Below are 26,019 nucleotides of genomic sequence, written 5' to 3'. Positions count from 1 at the left end.
GACCCTTGATGAGATTGTGAAACAGGCTATTTCCTGGTCCCCTTCTTACCTTTGCAGATCCTCCACCCTCATCAAACTTTGGAAGCCGTCTCCTCGTGGAGATCAGAACACGCCCAGCGCAGACAACCTAACATACCTCTGGCCAAAGCTCTGATTTACCAGTTTGAAGTGAGGAGGCCTGACCTTAGGGCCTATGTCCCTACGTCACTTGGGTCCCTTTCAGGTGCTGGTTCCCCTGTGTCCTCATTTTACCCCACCCCCATTAAAATATGAAAGTGCTTCATGGTCAACTTATCATAATACACGTATCTGGAAGTTAGCCGTGAAAGGGCTTTGGAGGTTTTCTAAGCCAACCCTTTCATCTTTTGACAGATGGGAAAAATAAGACACAGAGGGAGGTGGCGGCTTGGCTGAGGCCCCCAGAGGGAACCCATTCTCCCAGCCCCAGCCCGTGGCTCTGAGCTCACACCACAGCACTCTCCCATGTGTGTGAAAGCCACTAGGTCAGCTCTCTGAGGACACCCACATGCTCCCCCTTACCTTTAACCTTGGGAGAAGGCATACGACTTTGTTCATCTCAAAGGGAATTTCTGACACCAGCCGTCCAAAGGGAGACGTGTTTGCCTCTAAAAACCACACTATTATGAATCTCGTGTTATTGTTGCCGGGTCAATATGGAGCGCCTCGGGAGAGGCGGTACGGGGGAGGCAAGCAAGAGTGCAATCGACGCATACGCACTATTGATACTGTGTATAAAATAGATGACTCATGAGAACCTACCGTATAGCACAGGGAACTCCGCTCAGTGCTCCGTGGTGACCTAAATGGGAAGGAAATCCAAAAAGAGGGGATATATGTATACGTATAGCTGATTCACTTTGCTGCACAGTAGAAACTAACACAACATTGTAAAGCAACTCTACTCCAATAAAAATTAATTAAAAAAAAAAAAATAAAGACTAACCATGGGTCCTTTTCCATACTTCCCCAGGCCTGCACCGCCCCCCCAGGTTCCTGGGGCAGCCCCATTCCTACAGTGTCGAGGGGGAAGATTTTACATCCCGATGTCAGCCCAGCAGCGGTAGCACATGACCCCACTACCAGGTACTGGAGCCAACCTCGCCCCTGATCCCAACCATCTATCTGCCTAAAAACTCCCACAGGCACGCAGACAGAGCCTTTTGCCTTAACCTCTCAGCCCCACACCTCTGTCCTTAGCAGGAGGTGGGAGATGCAGGGAGCTGGCCACACTGCTCAGGAAGGGAGAAGCAGGGGTCAGAGCGGGCGGCTTAGAGCAACAGGAGTCAAGAGTCCAGGGCGACGGAGAACAGGAGACTTGGGAAACGGCACCATTGAAACTCTGGGGCTTTTACTTTCAACGTGTATGAGTGTGAGTGTGCGTGTGTGCACGTGCGTGCATATGCGTGCGATAGAGCCTCTGATAGTCTATGTGCACATGCATCTGTGCTGATGTCTGTGTGTGAGGGACCGTGCGTGCATATGCGTGCGATAGAGCCTCTGATAGTCTATGTGCACATGCATCTGTGCTGATGTCTGTGTGTGAGGGACCGTGCATGTGTCCCTGTGTGTGTGTGGATATGTGTGATTAGGGTGAGAGGAGGTGGCATAGGGTAAAGCTGTCAACTCTAACGCCATTATAGGTAGAACAGCATTAACGATAATGAGAAAAGAAATCCCTCTAAAAGTGATGTGAACGTGTGAAGCAATGGGGTGCCAGTGGGAAAGGCAGACTCCTGATTTGGAGCCAATCAGCTCACACTCCGATAAAATGCAGACTATTATGTTGAGGACCCCTTAGGGTCATTGTGATGAATGCTGACAGGGTCTGGCACACAGCGAGGGCTCAGCGATGCCGGTCTTGAGTGTGCTGGTGGGAGGGGGCGAGCAAGAAGGATCATGGAAAGAAGAGAACCCTTTCCCTTCAGACCTGAAGAAGGAAGAACTCTACTCATTAATAATGTTCAAAGTTCTTAAGGATATGAAAAAGAATGTATATATATGTATAACTGAATCACTTTGCTGTACAGCAGATATTAACACGACATTGTAAACCAACTGTATTTCAACAAAAATAAATAAAGGCACAAGTCAAAATGTTCAAAATTCTTATACTGTGTGTCTCTTAACATTTCAGAAATGTAAACTCAACAAACCCTCAGGAGCAAACTGCAATCTGTTCCTTCTTCTAAAGGTTTTAAACTTGTAGCAGCTGTTGGTAGTGGTCTTCGATGTCCTGGCGAGCCTACCCAGTGCAGAATGTGTGAAACCCTGGGAACCTGGAGGCAGCCAGCAAGAGAAAACCCTTTGGAGAGAAATAAAACTCTTAACAATTCCTGCTAACTATGCTATGAAAGGTAGAACACTGTTTCAATTACCAAGTGTCAGCTCTAACCCCCACTTATGAGCATTGGAAATAAAACGATGCAATAATTACACAATCTGCAGAAAAACTGACAAATACATTCCCAATACAAATGATTTACTGAGCCAGCCCCGCCACAGCCTGGCTTCACTCCTTAATGGAAGCTGTAAAAACGGTGTCCTGTGCTTCAATAACCACAGTGATTTCTTACAAACCACTGATTAAAGCAATAGATGAGGAAAACATTTTGGAAACTCCAAAATATCTCTGATAGTTGGAGATCTCTCCAGAATGATTCTCTATCTGCTCAGGTGGCCTACTAAAGAATCGTATAATGGTATGTCAGAAAGGACCTCTCACAACTGAGGCCATTTCAGAGATGAGAAGAGGTTACGTGTTAGGCAGAGGGCATGCAGTGGTAGAGCTGGGATGAAACCTAGAGGCCCTAATTTCCAGTCTTTTCCACAATCCCCCATAGCCTCACCTATTAACAGGATATAAACAAGTGTGGGCCATTAACCTCTATTACTTCCCCCTTGAAAGCTAATCCAGTCAACATGTTACTGTCACCAACAAGGTAATCATGTGGTAGCAGTTACTCTTGATCAGAAAATTAATAGGTTGGGTAATATAGAAAGAATGTGCAAACCATTCAACTCTTGGGCATAATATGGATAGAAAAGTCTAGGTGAGAATCCGAGGGTCTGAGTGATGGCATTTACTCAGGAGGGTGCTTGTGGTAGAAACTTACGGTCCTTCTCTAGAGTCTGGGATCATTCAAGTTCTTTTATACCCTAAATAGTAAGAGGGAAATTGCCTAGAGGTGCAGAAAATTGTAAAATTAAGGCTTCCAGAAAAGGAGATTGAGGAAGCAGGAAATAGTAGAAATAGCAAAGCAACCTGGAAAAGAAGACTTAGAATAAAAGATAATAAGTATATTCTTGCCATGAGAGTGTATAGGTTAACGAACCACTTAAACTCATACGTCATTATAAGTTTGCAAATTATTTGTGTTAATCCTAAACCATAATTTATGCTACTCTATTTATCATTTAAGGTAAATAACTGAGACTCCCTGAAGCAGAGATTATTAAACTATTTTGAATGACAGAGTCTTTGAAAACTCAATGAAATCCATGGATTCACTCCCCAGATAAGTTCACATTTATACATACAAAGTGCCATATATAATTTCAGAGTATTCAAAGACCCTTTTGGAAGTTTATCGTTGGATCCCAGGATATGGCAACCTGTACTAGACTGAGAAGTTTTAACCAGTTATATAAGTATAAATATATACCCCAAACTCCTGAAGTTGCTTCACTCTCTGAGTTTCTCCAAACTCCTGTTCTAAACACACTTCTGGTGAGAAGCTTCATCCACCTGAGATGAATCGTAATGTTTCTGTCCACCCTCCAAACTTTCAATGTGTTGCACTGTACGTATTCTTAAACAATACCAGAATTTTTCATCTCTCTGGACCACCTGCTTCCCAAGCATAGGTATCATCCTTTTACGTGTAAGTCTGTTCATGTACATACGTGTGCATAGGGGCATGCGTGTGAATATTTACATGATGCAATATCCAAGGCATAATCTTTTTGATGATCCATTTCTTTATAATTTGAGAATATTAATATCTGTCATATTTATCTCAGAGTTGCTAAGAAAATAAAATGAGATCACAGATGGGAACATTCTTTTAAGAATTTATAAAGAATCATAAAAATGTGTGGCATTGTCATTATTAGTGCCATCATATTGTCGTTACATGCAAAACTTCAATGCAATTTGCAAGCCTCAGTATCATTCAGGAAGTTAGTTTAAAATGTCTGTCCACTTGTAACATAAAGATGCTATAACTTTCCAATTATATTAGTCATATTGGCAATACCCTCTGCTCCAGAAGAAGGAACCGGTCACAGCCTGGGTCCATTTTATGAGCCAATGAACAATTCTGTACCCCTCAGGGCTGACATTTAGTGGGTTCATGGTGGCATTGCTGTACTGGGTTTTAGCCCCCAACATCTGTTCTGACCAGTTGGTGTCCTAGTCAGTTATTAAATATTTTTAGTATTCCTCCTGGCACCAGCTATGTCTGAAACACCATGCTGGGAGCTGCAGGAAAAACAAAACAAAACACATATAAGAAAGACATGGCCCATACTCCCCAAAAGACAAGAACCTGACTGTGGGGCTCAGTCTATTAATAATACAAGGTACTTAGCATTTACTTCCACGTATTAAGGATTTCAGTAGATCAGAAGAGGCAGTCACTTCTAGAAGAGCTGGTGGGCAAGATTCCAAGGATAAGGCTGGATTTACAGTGGTCCCAAGGAAGACCAACCCAATGCTGATGGTCACCTGTCAGCTCCACAAAAATGCATGTGTGGACAGAGAAAGAAACCAGCCTGCCAGCATCACAAAGCGACAGGAAAAGCGAGAGTCTTTGCATTTTATTTTACAGATGGCTTCTTCTTCTTCCCCCTTCCTCCAGCCAGAGATTTAATTACTTTAGAAGGGTAATTTGAAAAGTTCTTTAAGACCTCCAGCCATCAGGTGCCACAGGAAAGATAAGTGCTATGCCTAACCGTATCTATTTTGACGCTGTGGGTAATGCACCGTTAGATTAGATGGACGAAGTGCTAATTTCACGGTACCAATTTCTGTTCTATTAATTCTTAAATCTGCTAAGCACCTCTGTATTTGCCTCCCCACTGTTATAATTTAATATATACAACCAGATTTGGAGTTTAATTGTTTCTTGAGTGAGCTAAAATCCAATATTTGTAAAATGCATCCACTTAAATGAAACCCCAGCAAGATTCTGCCTCTTCCTGCAGCCCCATGGGTGCCGGCTTCGGTTCCGCTCTTGTGGAGCCTTCGCTGCTTCACAACACCGATTCCATTAGCAGGGAGAAGGCCACAGCCGCCTGGGGACCGCCCTGCCCATGGCCTTGCGTTCCCGCCAGCCCTCGCCTCCCTGCTCTCTACCTTGGCTGAAAGAACTAAATGCGACAGCAAAAACGAGTATGTGTCAAAAGCCTATCCCCCTGCCACCCACAGAGGAGAACCTGCCTTTGCTTTCCTGGATCATAAAGCAAGAGTCTAGCTGGATTTTCACCAAATTGAACAGAAACAGGAAGGAGAGTGAAACAGACAAGGAAGCAAAGAAGTCCCTGTGACCTGAAAGAGTCATTAGAGTGGAAGCAGGAGCGGGGAGGCCGATCTTTGCATGGGAGTCAAAGAGATGTAAGGAAAGGGAACGGGGCTTTGAAAATTCGGCTCCCTCTTTGGCATTTTCTCAAGACTGAAGTCAAGATTTAAATTGCTTTTCAAGTATTGTTAGATGCCGGACTGGAATTTCTTTGAATGAGATGCTGCAAAGAGGGTGGCCCTCAGACTGGTTTACAAAGCAGGCTCTTGGTGAAACTGAAGATTCACGAGACTCATTTCCATCCCACGACCGAGGGGCAGAGCAGAGCAGTCTCAGGGCCTCACAGCTCCTCTTCACCGGCAGGGTCAGGCTGGCCAGGACGCGGCCCAACCTTACGCTCTTGCAGAAGGCCAATCTGTATGTTTACACAAACCCACAGTCAGGCTGGAACTCAGGAGCCTCTCGAATCATCCCCCTTCCTTGACGTGGCTTCCCCGACACGACCTTTTCTTCTCACCACCTATCCCTAGCCATTCCTAATAAGTTGAAATCTTTACATTTGCCCCAAGATATCCCTTCTGGAAACCTGTCCTGCACATTCATCATCTTCCCTAAGGCCAGCCCCCTCCATCAGGCCTGCCCAGGTCACTTCAGTGCTCAATCATTTTTACTCTTTCTAAAAGCTGGACTTCTGTAGCTATTAATGTATTGGAAAAGCATTACATGTGAGAGGCAGTAAGGAAAACAGCTAGGGAGATGTAAAAGATAAGGGTGTTTCTGTTGGGAGTTCCAAAATACTATCAATAAAACTTAGCAATTAACTGAATTTGATACTCGGATGGACCCCCTTACTCCTGGTTACCTGTGGCAGAATAACGGCCCCTCAAAGATGTCTGTGACCTAATCCCTGGAACCTGTGAATATGTTACCTGTGAATATGTTACTTTATATGGCAAAGGGCAATGAACCTAATCCCTGGAACCTGTGAATATGTTACTTTATATGGCAAAGGGCAATGCCCCTCAAAGATGTCTGTGACCTAATCCCTGGAACCTGTGAATATGTTACTTTATATGGCAAAGGGCAATGAAGGTTGCAGATGGAATTGAGGTTGCTACTCAACTGACGTTGACATGGGGAGATGAATCTGGATTATCCAGGTAGGCCCAATGTAGTCACTTTGGTCTTTGGAAGTGGAAGAGGGAGGGAGAAGAGAGACCCAGAGAGATGGCAGCATGAGAAGGACTTACCGCTGCAGGATTTGAAGATGGAGGAGGAGAGCCATGAGCCAAGGAACGTGGGCAGCCTCTAGAAGCTGAAAAAGGCAAGGAAAGAGATTCTTCCTTAGAGCCTCCAGAAGGAATGCAGCCCTGCAGGCACCTTGATTTTAGCCCATTGAGACCCACGAAGGACTTCTGATCTCTGGAACTGTAAGACAGTAAATGTGTGTGGCTTTAAGCCACTAAATTTGTGGTAATTTCCTACAGCAGCGATAGGAAACTAATACAGCACCCTAGACCCCACTGTCCTGCCTTCCCAAAACCCCAGCCCCAAACCATGAGTCTTGTCATCAGCAACTTGGAACTAGAGGAAATCCTCGCTCACATTTTCACAGAAAACTTTGTTGTCCAAACAGGGCCAGCAGAGCACTGTGAGGTCAATATGGGGTCAATAATACAGCACACTTGGGGTGTTCAAGGCTCTGTTGACAAGCCTGGGAACCTAACTGTCGCTGTTTTTGTGAGGAAAATACACTCCGGTGCCAAACATCCAACTTTCTGATGAATGTTTGGAATTCCTCACACTGGTGAGTTGGATACCGCCTGTGATCTGTGCTGGTGGTTAAATGAGAACCATCAGTTCAGACTCCAGACATGCAGGAGGCCAAATTAGTATTCATTTTCACAAGTATAAAATCCTGGCTTGTGATCTGGTCCAGAAAAACAATCTGCTTTAGCAGAGGCCTGTGCACTACATGAGCCTCAGGTCAAGACAGGACATTTCCTCAAAAAGGAGAAAAGTGCCTCCTATCACTGACTGAGATGCCAAGTCAGTGCATCACATTACCCGAAGAACATACTCGTGGCTAATGATGTTTTGCAAAAGAGCACATTGAACCACTCCTGGAAACGCTTCTTTAGAATTACATAAGCTAGAATGTGATTCTAGACTCACATTTCATCAGACAACAGGGGTCGGTATAATAAGACACGTGCTATATACTGATGACATTTGGTGTTCAAATCAAATTATAAAGTAGATATTAAAAAACATGTTTAATTATCTTCTCTTCTAAGTACAGTAAGTCCCTACGTATGAACCTTCAAGTTGCGAACTTCCAAAGAGGCGAACATGCGTTCACATGTCCAATCATGTAAATTAGTTCATGTGTCTGGCATACGTTGTCACATGCGTGCATCCTCTACAAGTGGTTGTGCTTTTGTGTACTTTACTGTACAATACTGTATAGAGTACAGTAGTACAGTATCTTTATTTCAAGCCCAGGATGTCCGGAAGCAAGCGTAAAAGCAGCGGTGATGTAGCTGGTACTGTTAAGAAGCGCCAAGCAATGATGGAATTGGAGGCCCAGAGAAAGGACGAAGAGAGACAAGCGGAAGAAGTAACTGAAGAACCGAAGAGACTCACGATGCAGGAAATGGCAAGGGGATTTTCTTTATTTGAGGAGGCACTGTTAGTTTTTGAGGCACAGGACCCGAACATAGAACGGTACAGGAAGGTTGCAGCAGCCGTTCAGAATGCAATCCAGTGTTACCGTGTCATCGATGCCGAGAAAAAAAGAGCTACTACCCAGACATCACTGGATCGTTTTTTCAAGAGGGTAGATAGAATTGAATCCAGCAAGGAACCAGAACCTGTGCCATCAACATCAGGCGTGAGTGACATTGCAGCTTGCCCTCCGTCTCCTATTGCTGACGATCCTTCAGCTCTACCATCTCCCACCTCCTCTCCCTCCTCCAGTCAGTAACTCTTCTTGCCTGTTCACACGATGCCAGCCCCTGGATGCCAGCTGTTGTACTGTGCCACTGTACTTTTCAAGGTACTGTACTGTAAGATTAAAAATGTTTTATTTATTTTTTGTGTTTGTTTTTTATGTATTATTTGTGTGAAAAGTATTATAAACCCATTACAGTACAGTACTATACAGCCGATTGTGTTAGTTGGGTACCTAGGCTAACTTTGTTAGACTCACGAACAAATTGAACTTACGAACGCGGTCGCGGAACAGAACTCGTTTGTATGTAGGGGACTTACTGTAGCATGAACTTATGTCTCAGTTTTCCTCAGCCAGTCTTAGCTTTCGTCTGCTGCCTCTTAATTATTATTGATTTCCCCTTTCACTCTCAAAACTGTGCTCATTAATTACAAATTATATGGTCACTATACATATAAAAAGCTATCATAGGTTTCTCACATGTTTTCTTGAGCACAATTCCTTACAGTTTCTCTTGCATGTTTCAGAGGTGACTCCATGGGGGAAGAACAGGAAGAGAGGGAAAAGGGTTTTAACTGAGAAATAGATGATTTTGTGAATATATAAATTTTATATATTAATATATAAACTAGTAATACAATGCAACCAAGTAACAAAACTATGCCTGACTGTATATATACATGATATGTGCATAATAAAACAGACAAACAAACAAACAAACACTCCCCAGTCCTTGCCTTCCATTATGAGTCTTATCATCAGCAGCTTGGAGCTAGAGGAAATTCTTGCTCACTATTAGTAAGAAATGCAAGTTTATTTTCCCAGAAAAACATTGCTGTCCAAGCTGGTAAAGCTCTTTGGAGTCAATAATACAAATCTATAAGACATACATATACATAATTATATCATTATATATAATACATAATTATGTAGCAATCCCATATATATAACTTATATATGTAAGTTATGACACAGTATGGCTCGGTGACCAAGCTAAAAGGTTTTGGTGAGTCTGACAAGAGTGTGAGCTCTCACCATTTCTATTCAACATTATACTGGAGGTCTAGCTAAGAATATTATGCAAAAAATCGAAATAAAAGGCATCCATATTAGAAAAGAAGTAAAACTATCTCCTTTTGTACGTTATATGATTTTGCATATAGAAAATCTTAAGGAATCCACAAAATCAAAAGAGTACTAGAATAAATGAGTTCAACAAGCTTACAGAATACAAGATCAATGTACAAAATCAATTGTATTTCTATATACTAGCTATGAACAATCCAAAAAAAAAACAAATTAAGAAAACAATTCCATTTCCAATAGCATCAAAAATATTTTAAAATAAATTTAACCAAAAAGTGAAAAAATTTTACACTGAAAACTACAAACTACAGTTGAAAAAATTAAGGAACACTTAAATAAATAAAAACATCCCATGTTCATGAACTAGAAGACAATATTACTAAAATAGCAATACCCCCTCAAATTGATCTACAGATTCAACACAATCCCTATCAAAATCTCAGTTGCTTTTTTGAGAAATTGACAAGCTTATCTTAAAATTCATATAGAAATGCAAGGGATCCAGAATAGCTAAAACAATCTTTAAAAAAGAACAAATTCAGAGGACTCACACTTCCCAATTTCAAAACTTATGACGAATCATATCTGCACTGCATAATCAGCACTGCTTGATACTGGCATAATGACAGACAGATAGATTAATGAAATAGAATTCAGAAAACAGAAACAAATGCAGACATTTATGGACAGTTGACTTTCAACAATTGCCAATTTCAACAATTGCCAAGATAATTCAATGGGAAAATCTCTTCTCAAAAATAGGGCTAAGACAACTGAATACTCTTATACAAAAGAATGAAATTGGAGCCCAACCTCACACCATATACAAAAATTATATATGCACAATCTTAAAAAATATATCAAAATGTATCAAAGATTAAAATATGTGTTAAAAACTATGAAACACTTAGGAAAAAACATAGGAGTATATCTTTGTGATCTTGGATCAGACAGTGTTTCTTAGACATGACACTAGAAGCAGAAGCAACAAAAGAAAAAAAAGATAAAATAATGTCATCAAAATTAAAAAATTTTATGCTCAAAGGATACTATAAAGAAAATGAAAAAACATTCCACAGAATGGGAGAGAATAATTGTAAATTACATACCTGATGAAGGTCCAGTATACAGAAAATATAAAGAACTATTATGATTCAACAATAAAAAATAAATAGCCCAATTACAAACTGGACAAAATTATTTGAATAGACATTTCTCCAAAGAAGATATAAAAATGGCTAATAAGCACATGAAAAAACATGGAATTACCATATGATTCAGCAATTCCTCTCCTAGGTATATACCCAAGAAAATTGAAAGTATATGTCAATGCAAAAACTTGTACATTAATGTTCCTATCAGCACCATTCATAATAACAAAGAAAAACACCCATCAATGAGTGGATAAACAAAATATGGTGTATTCATACAATGGAATTTTATTCAGCCATAAAAAGGAATGAAGTACTGATACACACTACAACATAGATGAACCTTGAAAACATTATGCTAAGTGAAAGATGCCAGTCACAAAGGTTTACCTACTGTATGATTCCATTTATAGGAAATATCCAGAATAAGCAATCTAAAGAGACAGAAAGTAGACTAGTTGTTACCAGGGTCTATGGGGTAGGAAAGAATAAGCAGTGACTGCTAATAGGTACAGGGTTTCTTTTGGGTGCTAAAATGTTCTGGAATCAGATAGGGATGATGGTTGTACAACTCTGAAATATACTAAACCACAGAAACGTGCATTTTTAAAGGGTGAATTTTATGATTTATGAATTCCATCCAATTTTTTTTTAAGAAGAAAAGAAAGAAGAAGAATAGTAACACCTCTCTCAAAAGGTTGCTGTGAGGATTAAAGATAAAGACATATAAAGCAATTAGCATAGTGCCAGACTGGAGGAGGAGGATGGTGATGGTGATGATGGTGATGGTGGTGATGATGGTGATGGTGGTAATGATGGTGGTGGTGGTTATGATTATGGTGGTATCACCTTAAGGAATATCTTGTGCTCACAGGTTTAAGGCCTAAATTTAAAACCCAAGAGCAACCCATCTGCACTCTGCTTTATTTTTCCTACTCCTCTTCTTTTCCACGCTTCCGGCCCCACTACTTCCAGCTTTTCTGGATCTGGCCCTGGTTCCAACTCTTCTATTCAACTCACTCCAAATAACTGTATCTGACCCCAAAATAATCTCCTCCAGCCTTTTCTCCTGCTTGACTGGCCAAGTTAGGATGTGTCAAAATTGTCCCAAGTAGCTGCGTCTTCCAATATACAGCACTAGTGCAGAGACTGGTTCAACACACACCCACATAATGAGACAGAAACTTCAGTGGGTCATGTGAAGAGAGGGGATAATTTTGGAAACTAGGAGCCTGTGTCATCCTTTTAATGAAATAATAACAGACTTTTTGATTTGCACCCATTTGCAATGTTACTGCTCACAGACAAGCTTCTCAGGGAAGGTGATTCATCAGTCAGCCATCCCATTACAAGCCATGGAGAAACAAATCACCACGCTGCACGCATCATAAAAATGGAAATCAAGGAGGCTGTTCATTAATGCAGATTAGTTTTAAGCTTGGCAGAGCTTTGCTCTGCTGAGATTAATACACACACAAGAAATTCTCAGTAGGCCTTGGGTCCTTGGTAATATATAGTCCTTATTACTTCGCTAACTAATGAACCTTCAAGCTCAGGAGGAGCGACTTTCAATTGTCCACATTCTCTGCAGATGGACCAGGGATCAGACCTGCCTGGAGCAGGCTTCCTCATCAGACTCTCTACCCTCAGCCACGGCACCTCTGGCCCATCGCTGCCATCCCTCAGTTTGTTTGCTCTTCCCAAAATGAAAGAATGATCCTGGGTTCAAGGTCTCCTCAGATACTTTTCAACCAAGCAACTGAGCACTAAGTAATCCGACGAGCTAATGAACAACCAAAGTTAATGGCAAAAGATGGTGCAGTGTGTCGTCCCTCAGCATCAGAACAGAAATATATTTTAAAGAGAATCTCAAATCCCATAATCTGAGAGGTTGACTAAAATGGGAGAATTTCGGGCTTTGAGAAAAACCAATGGAGAAATTTTTTCTTTCTTTCTTTCTTGGTCAATGGGAGGAGTTTTTCAGATACTTCAAACCACACCGTGCAGGCAGCTGTCTACTGCAATCAGATTAGAGCTGGTTTTGATGTCTAACCTAATTCAAGAGAATAGGCCAGCTCTGAGTAGGCACTACTGCTTACACGGTAGGCTGCCTCTTCTGTTTCTTTCCTCCACTCTTTATTCCTCTTTTTTTTTTTTTTTCCTTTTTCTCCTCTCTCTTTCTCTCATTTTTGGTCACAATTCCTCCTTTCATGCGTCACTGTGTTCATACTTTCTCCCATAGAATTTGCATAATAAAAGTATAAACATTGCACAAAACAAGATGTGTAGCTTTAATGACACTAACCACCACAACAAAGGCACTCATTTGTGAGTGTTTCTTAAATAGTAATAGCCCTAAATCTGTGGTCCTCAAATTTTTTTGAATGTGCCCCCATTTGAGTAGGTGATTTTTAAATGTCCCATCAATATATGCATATATTTATTTTTAAATTGTGTATATGTACGACTACTATATACTCTATATAGCACAGTATAAAACTGTACTATAAAATTTTACAAAAAATTTTAAAGATAAAATTAAAACAGGGGTCAACTAACTTTTTCTTAAAGCATCAGATAATACATATTTTGGGCTTTGCATGCCATATGGTCTTCTTTGCAACTACTTAACTCTGCCACTGTGTCATGAAAACATTCACTGACAATATGTAAACAAATGGCTATATTCAAACAAAACCTTCTTTACAAAGACAAATGGTGGGCTGGATTCAGCCATGGGCCATATTTTGCCAACCCCTGAATTGAAAAATAAATAGTAGTAAAAGTCCCAAGTAGTTTTACTCCTACCCACTTGGGAGGCCACTGCCCAAGATTATGAGAAAGAATATGATTAGACTTTTCTTAATTCACCAATTCCCGATTACTACTGCAGAATATAATCTGCTCTGTTATTTCTATACACTAAGACAAAGAGTACAAAGCACAGCTAGGATGAGACACAAATGCTAAGCTCTAGGCTGAGCCCACTTCTAGATATATAATTTACTCCACAAATTATATTTCTCACCAACTCTGCAGTTCAAATTCATGCTTCAACAAAATGTCAAATTACTATGTGTCTTGGACCTTTCGAGTTCCTGGCACATAATCGAAGACATAGATGTCAAGTTAGAAAATCCCAAGGGACTACTGAATAATGAAAAAGAAAACCCCAAATAAAAGCAATATGACCTGTGTGTGTGTGTGTGTGTGTGTGTGTGTGTGTGTGTATTAAGTTGGGTAAACAAATACTGTCATCTTGATCTTTAAAAATGTTATTGCTGATGCTATTGTGCTGAATCCATTAATCTGTGAACAGGGATCTTGGAAAATTTGGACATATTATTGAAGTCATCTGTATTAACTCCGGCTGAAACTGGAAAAAGAAGACTGACGGGTGTACAGTTTTGAGTATCAGTCCAGATTCACTGATGATTTTTTTATCTTGCTTCACTGGTGTAGAAAATCTTAACACTGCAGTGGCATGTTTAGAATGTCAGTGCAATCAACCCTCTCAACGCAGAGCCCTCTCTATGATGCTCCAGTAACAACTTCACCAAACAAAATGAAGCATTACTTTAATCATTTTAGTCAAATTGAATGTGTCAAGGAGAAATATTATGAATAGAGGCAGCACTAATTCAAAAACATGCCTTCAGTCCCAACAATCCTGAGTGAAGCAGAGAAAAGAGATGGCATGGCTCAAGAAGAAGATGCTAGCAATTAGGAAACCTTGGTTCTAATGCAGTTCAAATGCAATCCATTTCAATGTTCTGAGCTTCAGTTTTCCTACTAATATGATAATAATACATGACTTACACAGCTATTGGGAGATTAAAATGAAATAACACATGTGAAAGTGCCTCACAGAGGGTCTGGAAGACAACAGGTGCTCAGTGAATAACCTGAGTTTTTTCTCCTTCTTTCTCCTCTATGTATCTCAATATTATCATCTCTAAAACAAATATATATATATACATACACCAAATTCATATGATAACTAGGAATGTTCAAGAGATAACTGATGAAGATAAAATGCCTTGCAAAATGAAAAATTCTCAGCTCATAGAAAATATAAGTACAATTAAAAATTAACCCAAATTATCTTAATATATTGCTACCTCTTAATACTCCATAGAGGATATCTTCTGGTCACTAGAAGGAAAAGAAATCCTGTACATCTCCTTTTCAAAAGATATTGTCCCAGCTTGAGGCTAAAAATCCCTCCTCTGAACAGGTATTTTCCATGTCTATGAGCAAAGGCTCCTCCGTGTGCCATTTTAGACACCATACAAGGAAAAAACTACACCCAAAGACCACTTTTCTGTAATTATATCAACATCAGTCCTGACATGCCCAAACTCAAGGAGATTAAGAAAAATAAGGGAGAGAAGCAAGTCTTTTTTCATCTCCTTCTCCAGTATCCCAGGATATCACCACAGGCCCCCAGAGCTTTTACATGTTTTACCTGGAAGTTGGTGGTCATCCATCAGGAAGGCCAAACAGCCTGTGTGTTCATAACCGAGTATCATACGTAACCTAAAATCTCATCATTACTGTTTTAGTCGTGGATAAATTCACCAAGTATTCCTGGGTTTCCACCCTTCAAGGCACGTGTAGGATTGCACTGTTTACTCCCTTTCCCCGTGGTTGGGTGTGGCCACGTGACTGCTTCTGACCAATGAGTGGCAACTGGAAGCCCCAGATGCACCCCAGACTAGAGGATTTACATGTCAGTGGGAGACCTTCCAGAGCTCTTTTTCTCCAAATATGGTGCCTGCTCTGCCAACCAAGGTGAAGATACAGAACCAGAGCCCCATAACCACTTCGGGAGAGATGTGCGGCATGGACGTAAAATACGCCTCCCTTGTTTGAAGTCACGAAGACTTTGAGATCACTTGTTAATGGAGTATAGCACAGCCTATTCTGACAGCTTCTCCAACAAAGCTAGTCATTGAGTTTCCCTTAAAGGCAGATTCTAACTCACCTGTTATCAGTAATTAATAGACAATCAGTTAACCAATTAACCCCAGGAAAGAGCATATTTTTTAAGAAATGAAACATGGATAGAGACAGAAATCATTAACATTCAGTATTCTGGGAAGGCAGGCCAGAGTGAAACAGTATTGGAAATTCCTCTGCGCATATAATGGCCTGAGAGTTACAATATGTCTGTAGTTAATAATTAGTATCATTATAATTGCAAATATTTAATGAGAACTTACTATATATTAAGCATTGTGTTAAGTGCTTTACAACAAAGATAGCTCATTTAATCCTTACAATAACCTTATGAGGTAAAAAACGATCCCAATTTTACATGGGCAATGAAGAAAGCAACAAAAAAGATAAGTTACTTACAAGTCTGTCTAAAGTCAAACTAGTCTCTCAACAGTAATAATAATAGCTATAAAGGGATAGATGGTAGATAAATCAGAAGAAGGAAGGGAGGAAGGAAGGAAGGGAAGGAGGGAGGGAGGGAGGAAGGAAGACATAATGATTGATGTAAAAGCATATGAATCGTCCCTTATTTAGCAATATTCAATACCTGTATTCCAGTTCTTGCCAAAGAACATAACTTCAAATTCTCTATTCTCTGATCCTTATCTAAAGCTCAGTGATAAGAAATCATTTTTCTTGAGGGACTGCCTACAGAATATGCACTCTACCCCTTCTTTGAGATCAATAGCTCCTAATAACTAGGAGGCAGGCACGGACCCCCTTATAAATCTTACGAAACCTATGGACCCTTTCCTAGAAAAATGTATGTACATAAAATTTCAGAGGATTCATAAACAGTCCCTCAAGCCTCATTATGGATTCCTGAGGGGACCCTCGTTGCTACATGCCTCTTTCTAGTGACTGTCCTTGGACCAGTGGACCTTGCCTCTGTTAGCGCACATTCCCAGTCACAGGCTGGGTCCTTGTCCTGTTCCTGCAGGGTTGAGGCTTGATGGAAATGAGCATTCTGATGCATGCATCTTGCAGAAGCTGCGATCCAGATGATGCACTCCCCCCGAAGTGTGTAAAGAGATACAGGCAGGGGGATGTTCGGTGAGTGTGGCTTCTCAGCTCAGGTTGATGGTGGTGTTTCCTGCTTGACCAGGGTGAAGTCCAGCCAGGCCAGAGGACACCGTTATGCTAAACCTCTTAGGCCCCAAGCATGCCATCTTGAAACACCAGCATAATTACTTTATAGGGTTGTGAAACCAACCCACTACATTTCACCACCTTAAAATGCTGCCCTTTCAGGGGTCAAATTCCTTCTTGGCTTTGACTTATCCACCCCCCTCCGCAGTCTAATCTTCCTTGTACTCAATCTTACCAAGTCTAGACACAAAGAACGTGGGTCCTTCCCACAGCTGCTGGGAGAGGAAATCCCTCTCTCAAGAAGATGAGTGCCAGTGTAACATGAAGTGAGAAAAGCGGGTAATAGCTTTACATGCAAAATGAATAATTTCTCTCTCATTGTTTATAGAAACAATGGAAAAAATACCAAAATGCTAATAGGAATTACCTCTAGAGGGTGAGATTGATAGTGAGAGTTTTATTAGAATATTCATTGTTTATTCAAATTTTCTACATAAGCCTACATTTATAATGTTTATAGTCAGAAAAAAATTAATTGATGCTTAAAAAAAAAAAAAAAGCATGTGAGAACTATTAACTCTTGCTGGCATCTCCAAATACTCTGTTGGCTCTTACAATAGAGGCAGACAAGAGGATGGACACTTATGTGCTAATAACTTTATGTTCTTTATTTCACTTAATCTTTACAACAGGCCTATAATATAGGTGTTATCCACCTTTTTAACCGAAAGGGGAAAAAAACTGAGATTTATGGAGGTTTAAGAAGTTTACCCACAATCACATGGCTAGAAAGTGGCAGAGCTCTCTCTGACTTCTACAGCCTGGACACTTTCTACTATTTCTCAAATGGCAGAAAGAGCCAAACAATGAAATCATTAAAATGACATTTTACCTTCCAAGTCTCAGAAATAACTGGTGAAGAAAACATCTGTGTTTTGCAGACTGTGCCCATGCTAGGGAGGAGATCAAAGTTTCTCTCTCTTGAAAGCCAAGGCCACCAACCCCTTGGATACATGACTTCTCTCCATGCAGCACAGGAAAGTTTCAGAACTTGGAGAAGTGTGGGAGCTGAGTTCGGTAATCGAGTAATGAGCCTTAATGAGGAGATAAGGTCACTGCCTGCCGGGGCAGAGAAGACCACGAGACGGCAGGGACTGCTCCGGAACACAGGCTCCCACGCAGGCCTGCCAGCTTTCCATTCCTTCCCCAAAGATTCCTGGAGGAAAGCGATGTTTCTCCTCATTGCAGGACCATGCCCAGCGCCAGGAGCGAAGCCGTACCTGGCTGGAATTCGCCTCAGATGGCTGCACGGCTGCCTCTGTGGATTGGAGACTGATGCTTATGAGGCCAAGGGTGCTGCTTCACCCCAGCTACCTTTCTGTAAAAAGAAACTCTGCGCAATTTACAGAGTCTGCACTGCCGATCTCTACCAGCTGTCTCACAATTGCCCATGCTGGACTAAAGTGTGGCTTCAGGGAGACTGAGGGGGAGGCAGAAGAGTTACTTTTGATGGGCCATCTTTGACAGCTGTGACTTTAAAATGATGAGACGTTTGGAAACATTCTGTATTCATTAGAGTGTCACTGATTCTAAAAGCACACCGAAAACTTTTCATCTTCCCAGATCCACTGTGTGGCAATAAAGAAACAGAAAAGGAAATCAACTCGTAGAGGCACCAGGAATAGGGAAGAGTGGACCACTGACAGATCAGAAATGTTTATAGCCTTCCAGAAGTTAAAAAGGGGATGGGATAGTACTTGTCAATAAATAGAGGGAGGAAGGCACAGCCCAGAATATGCTGGGGAGAAAACTCCGTGGTGGTGGAAGTTGATCTTCCCTGTAGATCTGGAGGTTTTTCATGACTTGGAATATTAGTTTCCTATTGCTGCTGCAGCAAATTACCACAAACCCAGTGGCTTAAAAACCCCAATTTATTATCTTATAGTTTTGGAGCTCAGAAGTCTGAAATGGGTCTTATGAAGCTAAACTCAAAGGCTGTGTTCCTGCTGGGGCTCTAGGGGGAATACCGTTTCCATGCCTTGCTAGCTTCTGGAGGCTGTCCACATTCCTTGGCTTGTGGCCACATCCCTCCTACCAGTGCTTCGATTGCCACGTCTCCTACTCTGACTCTGACTTTACTATTCTACCTCTTAAAAGAATCTTTGTGATTATAATAGGCCCACCTGGATAATCCAGGATAACCTTCCCGTCTCAAGATGCTTAATCACATTGCAAAGTCCCTTCTGCTATGTAAGGCAGCATATCAGAAATTCCAGGGATTAGGAAGTGGACATCTTTGGGGGTCATTATTCTGCCTAGCACGCTTGGTAAGGAGATACAGAAAGTGAAGTGAGAAGCAGGACAACAAATAAGGCTTTAGATGCAGAATAGCTCAAAGCAGCCACAGAAGCTGGCTTCACATACTGCACTCAGAACAATGGGCAACAGAAATGTTTACCCCAGAATAAAGCTGGATAAACACTCTCCAACAAAACTGAAGTCTGCCAGGGAAGGTCTTGGGTTCCCATACAAAAGAGAAGATCAAGAACACAGAACAACTGATTTTAGAGAAGAGAGATGAGTGGAAGGGGAGGGATGGGGAGAGAGGAGATTTAAAAATTTTAATAGGTATCTTCACAAAGATTCTAAAGTTATTACATTCATAAAATAAGAATAGTCTACTATGAAAAGAGAGCAATTCCAATAAAGTTCTTGAAAAATAAGCTAATAATTTGTAGGACAAAAATACAACAGATGGCCTGGATAAAGTTGAGAAAACTTTATGAACATCCAGTTCATAAGGAGCATAAATAATCAACAAAAGAAAAGAAGAAAATTCTCCTGAACTGAAGAGAGAGATAATTCTTCTTTTGAGAGGGCCAGCTAAGAACTGAACAGGGTGAGTATTTCTATTCATGTCCTCACAAAATTATAGAACACCATGATGAGAGAAAAGACTCAAAAGTCTCCAAAGAGATTTAAAAAAAAAAAAAAAAAAAGACCTCATCTACAAGGGAATGCAAAACCGTTCTCAACAGCAACATTCTTTAAACGACAACGAGCCATGATTTCAAAGCTCTGTAGAAAATGATAATATTGAATCTAAACTTTGAATCTTCAAACTATCCATTGTGAACAAGGGGAAAATCAACACATTTTCTGACAGGTTTCAGAAAACTCGCTCAGGAAAGGCATTCAGCAAGTTGTATCTTTATTGCAATGTACTTGGGAAGTACTGCCAGAAAATAAAGGAGGAAGCAAGAAAGGGGAAGATGGAATATAGCTGCAGCCGACACTACAGGTGGCTCACTCAGATCAACACCCACGCCAACCCCCTTTCTGTGTGCCTGGAGGCTACTGAGCCTGGAAACTCAAAAACCTCCACTTCCCTGGCTCTCTTGCAGCTAGATGCTGCCGGTGGAGAGACGGTGTCTCCTGAGGCAGCTAAAGTCCAACTTCTGCTCCCTGGGTTCTAACCTCCTGGGTACTAAGCATCAGGCTGCAAGCAAAGAAGTTTCTGCCAGAACTTACCATTGTGTACTTGGGTGTTTCTCCTGAATAAATCATTCGTTCCTAGCTCCAACACATCTTCTCTGAAGAATGCAGAAATTCTGTAAACCACCTATTACCCTGACATAAAGCATTTTCTGCTTAGAAAAGCTAGTGTGGATTCTGTTGCCTGCCTTTGGGGATTAGGAATAAGAGTGAAGAGGTTATAAGAACAAATGGTTATGGCTTTCCTTACAAATGCTTCTGTATTGCTTTATTTTTTGCTCTGTGCATGCATTACTTTGAATAGAAATTTTTTTTAATTTTAATGTAGCAATGAGAAAAAGAAATGAGGCTTTTTGTCTAATTCACAGGTTTAGCAAATCCAGATGGGCCACAAACATATGCACAGTTCTCCAATTCACCGCTAACCAAAGAAATGCAAAATTGAAGCTATGCTGTGCCCATCAGACTGGCATAAATTTTGAAATACCATACCTACTGCAGGTTGAGGTGTGGAGAAATTGTACTTTTAGGTGGAAGCATGAAATGTTACAGCCTCTTGGAAAAGCAATCTGGTAACACTGATTAAAATACAGATTAAAATTTTAAATATATGTGCTCTTCAATTTAGCAAACCCAGTCCTTGAAATCTATACTGCAGAAATAAATAAAACCACCAGAACTTAAGAACTCTTTGTTATAGTATTGTTCATAGTAGTAAACACTGGTATTAAAAGAAAGAAGAGGGCTTCCTGTGGTGCCCTTCCTGTGGTTAAGAATCTGCCTGCCAATGCAGGGGACACGGGTTCGAGCCCTGGTCCGGGAAGATCCCACATGCCGCAGAGCAACTAAGCCCGTGCACCACAAGTACTGAGCCTGCGCTCTAGAGCCCGCGAGCCACAACTACTGATGCTCGTGTGCCTAGAGCCCGTGCTCCGCAACAAGAGAAGCCAACGCAATGAGAAGCCCGTGCACCACAACAAAGAGTAGCCCCCGCTCACCACAACTAGAGAAAGCCCGCACACAGCAACAGAGACCCAACGCAGCCAAAAATAAATTAAAAAAAAAAAAAAAGACTGTATTAGATTTCTAGAGCTGTCGTAATGAAGTACTACAAACTGGGTGGCTTTAAACAACAGAAATTTATCATCTCACAGTTCCAGAGGCTAGAAGCCTGAAATCAAGGTGTTGGCAGGGCCATGCTTTCTCAAGACTGTAGGCCCAACGTGTTCCACACTTTCTCGCGGCCTCTGGTGTTGCCGGCAATCCTTGGCTACAGCTGCATCCCTTCAATCCCTGCCTCTGTCGTCACACAGCCTTCTTCTCCCTGTGTGTTTCTATCTCCACCTCTTTGTAGAAGGACACCAGTCGTATTGAATTAAGGCCCACCCTAATTAATGATCTCATCTTAACTTGATGGCATCAGCAAAGACCCTATTTCCAAATAAGGTCACATTCACAAATACTGGGACTCTATATCTATATATTCTGGGGGGACACCACTCAGTGCATAACATAGACCCTTCAACTTCCCATTCTTTATCTCATGAATGATTAAAGCTGTTTGTTCCCCTGAAAGTAGCTAGCCATAGGAAAAAAAAAAAAAAAAAGAATTTCCTATGCAGACAACCGACTGAGGCTTCCTCTGCTTACAAAAGAACCCCAGCTGTCAACCACCCATCTGCAATGCTCTTACCCCTCCCTATAAAAGTCCTCTCGGCAATTCCACTCTGGTCTTTGGATCTGGGGTACTCTCTCTACTGTGGCACGCTGGCTACATCCATCTCCTTGCTTGTTCAGTTTTTGTCTTTGACAGTGGGTAGGGTGTCACGGTCAAATTCTCTCATGTATTGTGAGGAACAAGTGACAGGGGGGCCGCAGCAGCGAAGGCTGATAGTAGATGCTTGGTGGCACATGCCATAGAGAATACCGTGGTGGTCGGCCGGACGCCCCCCACAGGACCACTGCACTCACGGCCTCCTTGCTGAGAACATCAGCTGCCGACAGCTCCCAGGGTCAGCTGAGGCGAGTCTCTGGCTGGGAGTTGCTTCAGCTTATTCACCACTTGTACTTCAAAGACTAGACGGACTAATATATTTGTGGATTCTCACTTCCAACTATAGGAATTTTCCTCCTCCACCCTCCAGCAAATACAAAAAGGGAGCCAGGCCTGGTGTTGCCTCTCTCTCGTGTGCGTTTGTGTTGCAGAGAGCAGAAGTTGAGAGGCACCCAGGGGTTAACACTCCCTTCCCCCATCTGGACTTCTGTGTCCAAGACCCACGACTCATTGAAGCGATTAGGCTGAATGGTCCCAAGGCAAAGGAGTGGGGCTGGGCAGGGCATATGGAAGCAGCCATATCAAAAGCAGCTGGTATCTCTTTCCAAAAGAGCCTGGAAAGGAGACAAAGTTTTATAGCCTCTTAAGAAGAAATACCAGAGTTGGCTCAGGGATGCTGAAGAGACCAAACATTAAGGGAGGCGGCCTTGCCAACAGTAGCCAAAGACGGCATGCAAATGCTTGCCAGGGAACCAGGAAAGCATCCCGCCTTCAAGTGGACCATGTAAGTTTGAACAGCGAGGGTCTTGGTCATCATAATGATGGGTTATAGACCAGAGGCCCTGCTGCCATCCCCGCTGCCCTGATCCTTGTGTACCTGCACGGAAATGGAACAATATTCCAAAGAGGACTGAGATCTGATTTCTCACCCTCTAAAGAGTTAAAGCTCTCAGTCAGAAGAAATTTGGTTTGTAAAAACAAGACATGTCTTGCCCCCTGAGAGTGTGAATCAAAATTTTAACTGCTATAGAGGCAAATACAAGTCAGCCCGACAGCAGTATATAAATAAGACAGCTACCAATTGCTTTTTTTTGCAGTGGTGCCCCCCAAGCTCCAGCTCAGAGGTCATGATTAAAGCTCTCTGGAATCCACGGTTCAGGGAAGCGCGGTGGGTCACCTCTCCCAATACCCTGCCAACAAAATGTCTCCTCTCTCCTCCTTGCTCCTTATTTGTTTTGTGAACGATACCTTAAACTACCATCTCTGGGTCTGAGTTGACTTAAGTCCAGTTACACAAGTAGAGGCTCAGTGGGTCTTTCCTGCCCCCATGGGGAGTAGGAAAAAGGACTGGAGTGGCCCTCCTTCCCGAGAGCCCCTCATGAGAATGTTATGAGAAGACAGACTCTCAAACGCATGTGGCAACAACAAACCAATTTGCAGGTGTCGGGGAGAAATGCTGGTTGGCTGTAGGAAAGGAGAAGGGGGGGTGTTTGGAGAGAATGAGCCCCTTCCCAGCAAGCATGCTTGAGTAGTGGGATAGTCCTTCTGTTGTTTATTTGCTTGAACTCATTCTTCGGCTTACCCTCTCAAAAACATTGACGGTCTATTTCAAGGCTTTCACAGCGGGTGCCTGTCTTCCTCACATTGTTGTCACCTGCTGTACTCCCCCCTCCTGCTAGCCCAAGTCACTGAGACAATTCAGGCTTCTCCCACCCATGACTCCCCCTCTACCCCTCTGTCTCCTGAACTCCCCTTCCTGGTGCCCCCATCTGCCCATAATCGGTTGAGCATCCTTGTGGGGTGCTGGGGGAAACGCCCTGGGACGGAGCTCTGTGTCACCTCCCTTTCGTGACCCTGGAAGCATCTTAGGACAACAGTTCCCACACCGTCCAGCCACTCTATTCTAAGAAGAGTGTCATTTGAATCATTTAGACTCACCTTTCAGGAACTGGAAAGTTCGGCTCCATATAAATCAAAATCCAATCTCACATGCAGCGGAAAGTCTCTCCCCTTTTCCCAGCTTAGGACTCACCTGCAGCCTGAGACAGAAAGAGCGCGGTTGTCCCTTCGCTTCCCCTCCCCTCCCTCTCTCTCTCTCCGGGTCCCCCTCCCTCCTCGAGAGTTGGGAGTCAGCAAGAGGCCTGAGAGAAGGGGGACACTCTGACCTCACTGGGGCTGTCCCCCTTCACCAGCAACATCCTCCATGTGACTGAGGCTGCCTGACCCCAGGGGGCCTCCACGTGGTACAACGCCCGGACAAGAAGGACGGCTCCCTGCTGACTTCCTATAACCTCCCTCCCCTCACCTCTTGCCCCTTCATTCACCCCATAGCTCTCCACAGCTGAGAGCCCTCACCTGGCCAGCCGCCCTCTTCAACCAGATGCTCTGTCCCACAGCAGCCACTCGGTCCACAGGAAACTCGCCAATCGTTGGCGGGCTAAGCGGTGCAGAGGCAGGCAGCCCACAGCCCTGACAACACAGGCGGGTCCCACTCACCCCCATCTTCCAGATTTCCCCTGCAAGCAGTAGGTACCAGTCTATACGCTCACGATTCCTTCTCTCACCCAAGGTCTTGTGTCAAGTTCTCCCGAGAACTCCCCTCCATGCTCTGTTCTGTGGGCAGCCCCAGAGCAGGCGCACAGCTTCAAGGCTCTTCTCTCTCATCTTAGGAGAAGTGGGGACATCTCCACCCTCCTCCTGGGGGAAGGGAGAGGAAACATCGCCACTTTCTCTAGGCAGACCACCTACCACTAAAAACCCCGGCAAGAACTTCCTTTTGCGTTTATCATCTCCAGCTTTTATAATCGGGTGGGAGCGTGTGGGGAGCACAGAAGTGTGGACCGGGGAGCGAGGATTGTAGGACGACCTGGCCATCTCCGAGAAAGCCCTGCCTAGGTCTGGCAACTCCTTGGCCAGATCTGCAGACGGTGGGAGTAATTGGGTCATGTCGTTTTCAGCTTTGAGGCTTCTGTAGAAAATCTGAAACAAGAAAAGTTTTGCAAGTGATCCTGCTACATATTCGTATTCCTAATCCTTCAAAGCCCCACACCAACCCTCAGCCCTTCCAGGAAAACTTTCTGCTCTGACAACTCCGGCCTTCACCGAGAGCTCCTTTTTCTGGAACATGCAATGCACTTAATGTCAGAACAACACATTCTGATGAGTTAAATATATTCTGTCTCATGTTGGTCTCTTGTTGTTCTTCCATGTTGGTCCCAATAGCATGGCAGACTTTTTGAAGGTAGAGACTAGGCTTTACACTTATTTTGTATCCCCTGTGGCTTTTACCAGTTAGCTGCCAACATAAAGGTGTTCAATACATATTTGAAGTGAGTTGAATTGAATTTTCAATCAGATACCCACTGGATGGAGAGAGCCTCAATGTGGTTAGGGGTGCAACGTGCAGAGCACAACGTTTCTTTCTGAAATTTAAGTGTTGTAAAATTGAACAGGAACATTGTAACAACAACATATGCAGCTGCTCCTTGGACTCAGATAATGTTGTTTATACATCTCAGAGAATAATAACCTGGGCTCAGGATCCAAGGTATTGGAACCATTTGCATAGGCAGCCCTGGGCATTGAGACTGTGAGAGGGGAATGATGGAGAGAGCTGGGATACAAACTCCTTTCCCACCTCATCTTAAACCCACTCCCACCCAGGTTTAGTGGCTAGACAGGGAGTGGTGGAGACTCAGATAGGGCAGGAAATTCCTGTGGGACCAGGTTCCATGGGTTAGACAGGCATGCCCCCTTCTCTTCTCTCCTGTCTTCTCCTGTCCTTTCTTCTCCTCTCTCTCTCTCACACACACAGAGGCTTGCACAGGTTCACAGTGCAGCAGGAGGGAGTTACCCACCAAAATGCAAGTAAACAATAGGGCCTGAGCTAGCTCCCCTCTTCCCTAACCTTTGCACACTTTCTTCACCAAC

General features: G+C 42.7%; 2 long non-coding RNA genes across 2 annotated transcripts in view; one reads left to right on the top strand and one right to left on the bottom strand.

The window, feature by feature from the left end:
• The window catches only part of LOC309631496, a 549,237-nt gene that overhangs the window by 481,261 nt on the left and 41,957 nt on the right, over positions 1-26,019 (top strand). The window lies entirely within an intron of this gene.
• LOC309630974 lies at positions 1,482-24,055 on the bottom strand. Its single transcript, XR_014245987.1, has 3 exons — positions 24,028-24,055; positions 6,609-6,855; positions 1,482-6,469 (listed from the first exon to the last, which is right to left on the bottom strand). It is a non-coding gene; the product is annotated as an uncharacterized lncRNA (long non-coding RNA).

This window comes from Balaenoptera borealis (assembly GCF_965194805.1).
Source record: "Balaenoptera borealis genome assembly, chromosome: 6".
Lineage (NCBI taxonomy): Eukaryota > Metazoa > Chordata > Mammalia > Artiodactyla > Balaenopteridae > Balaenoptera > Balaenoptera borealis.
This window is presented reverse-complemented; position numbering and strand designations above follow the sequence as displayed.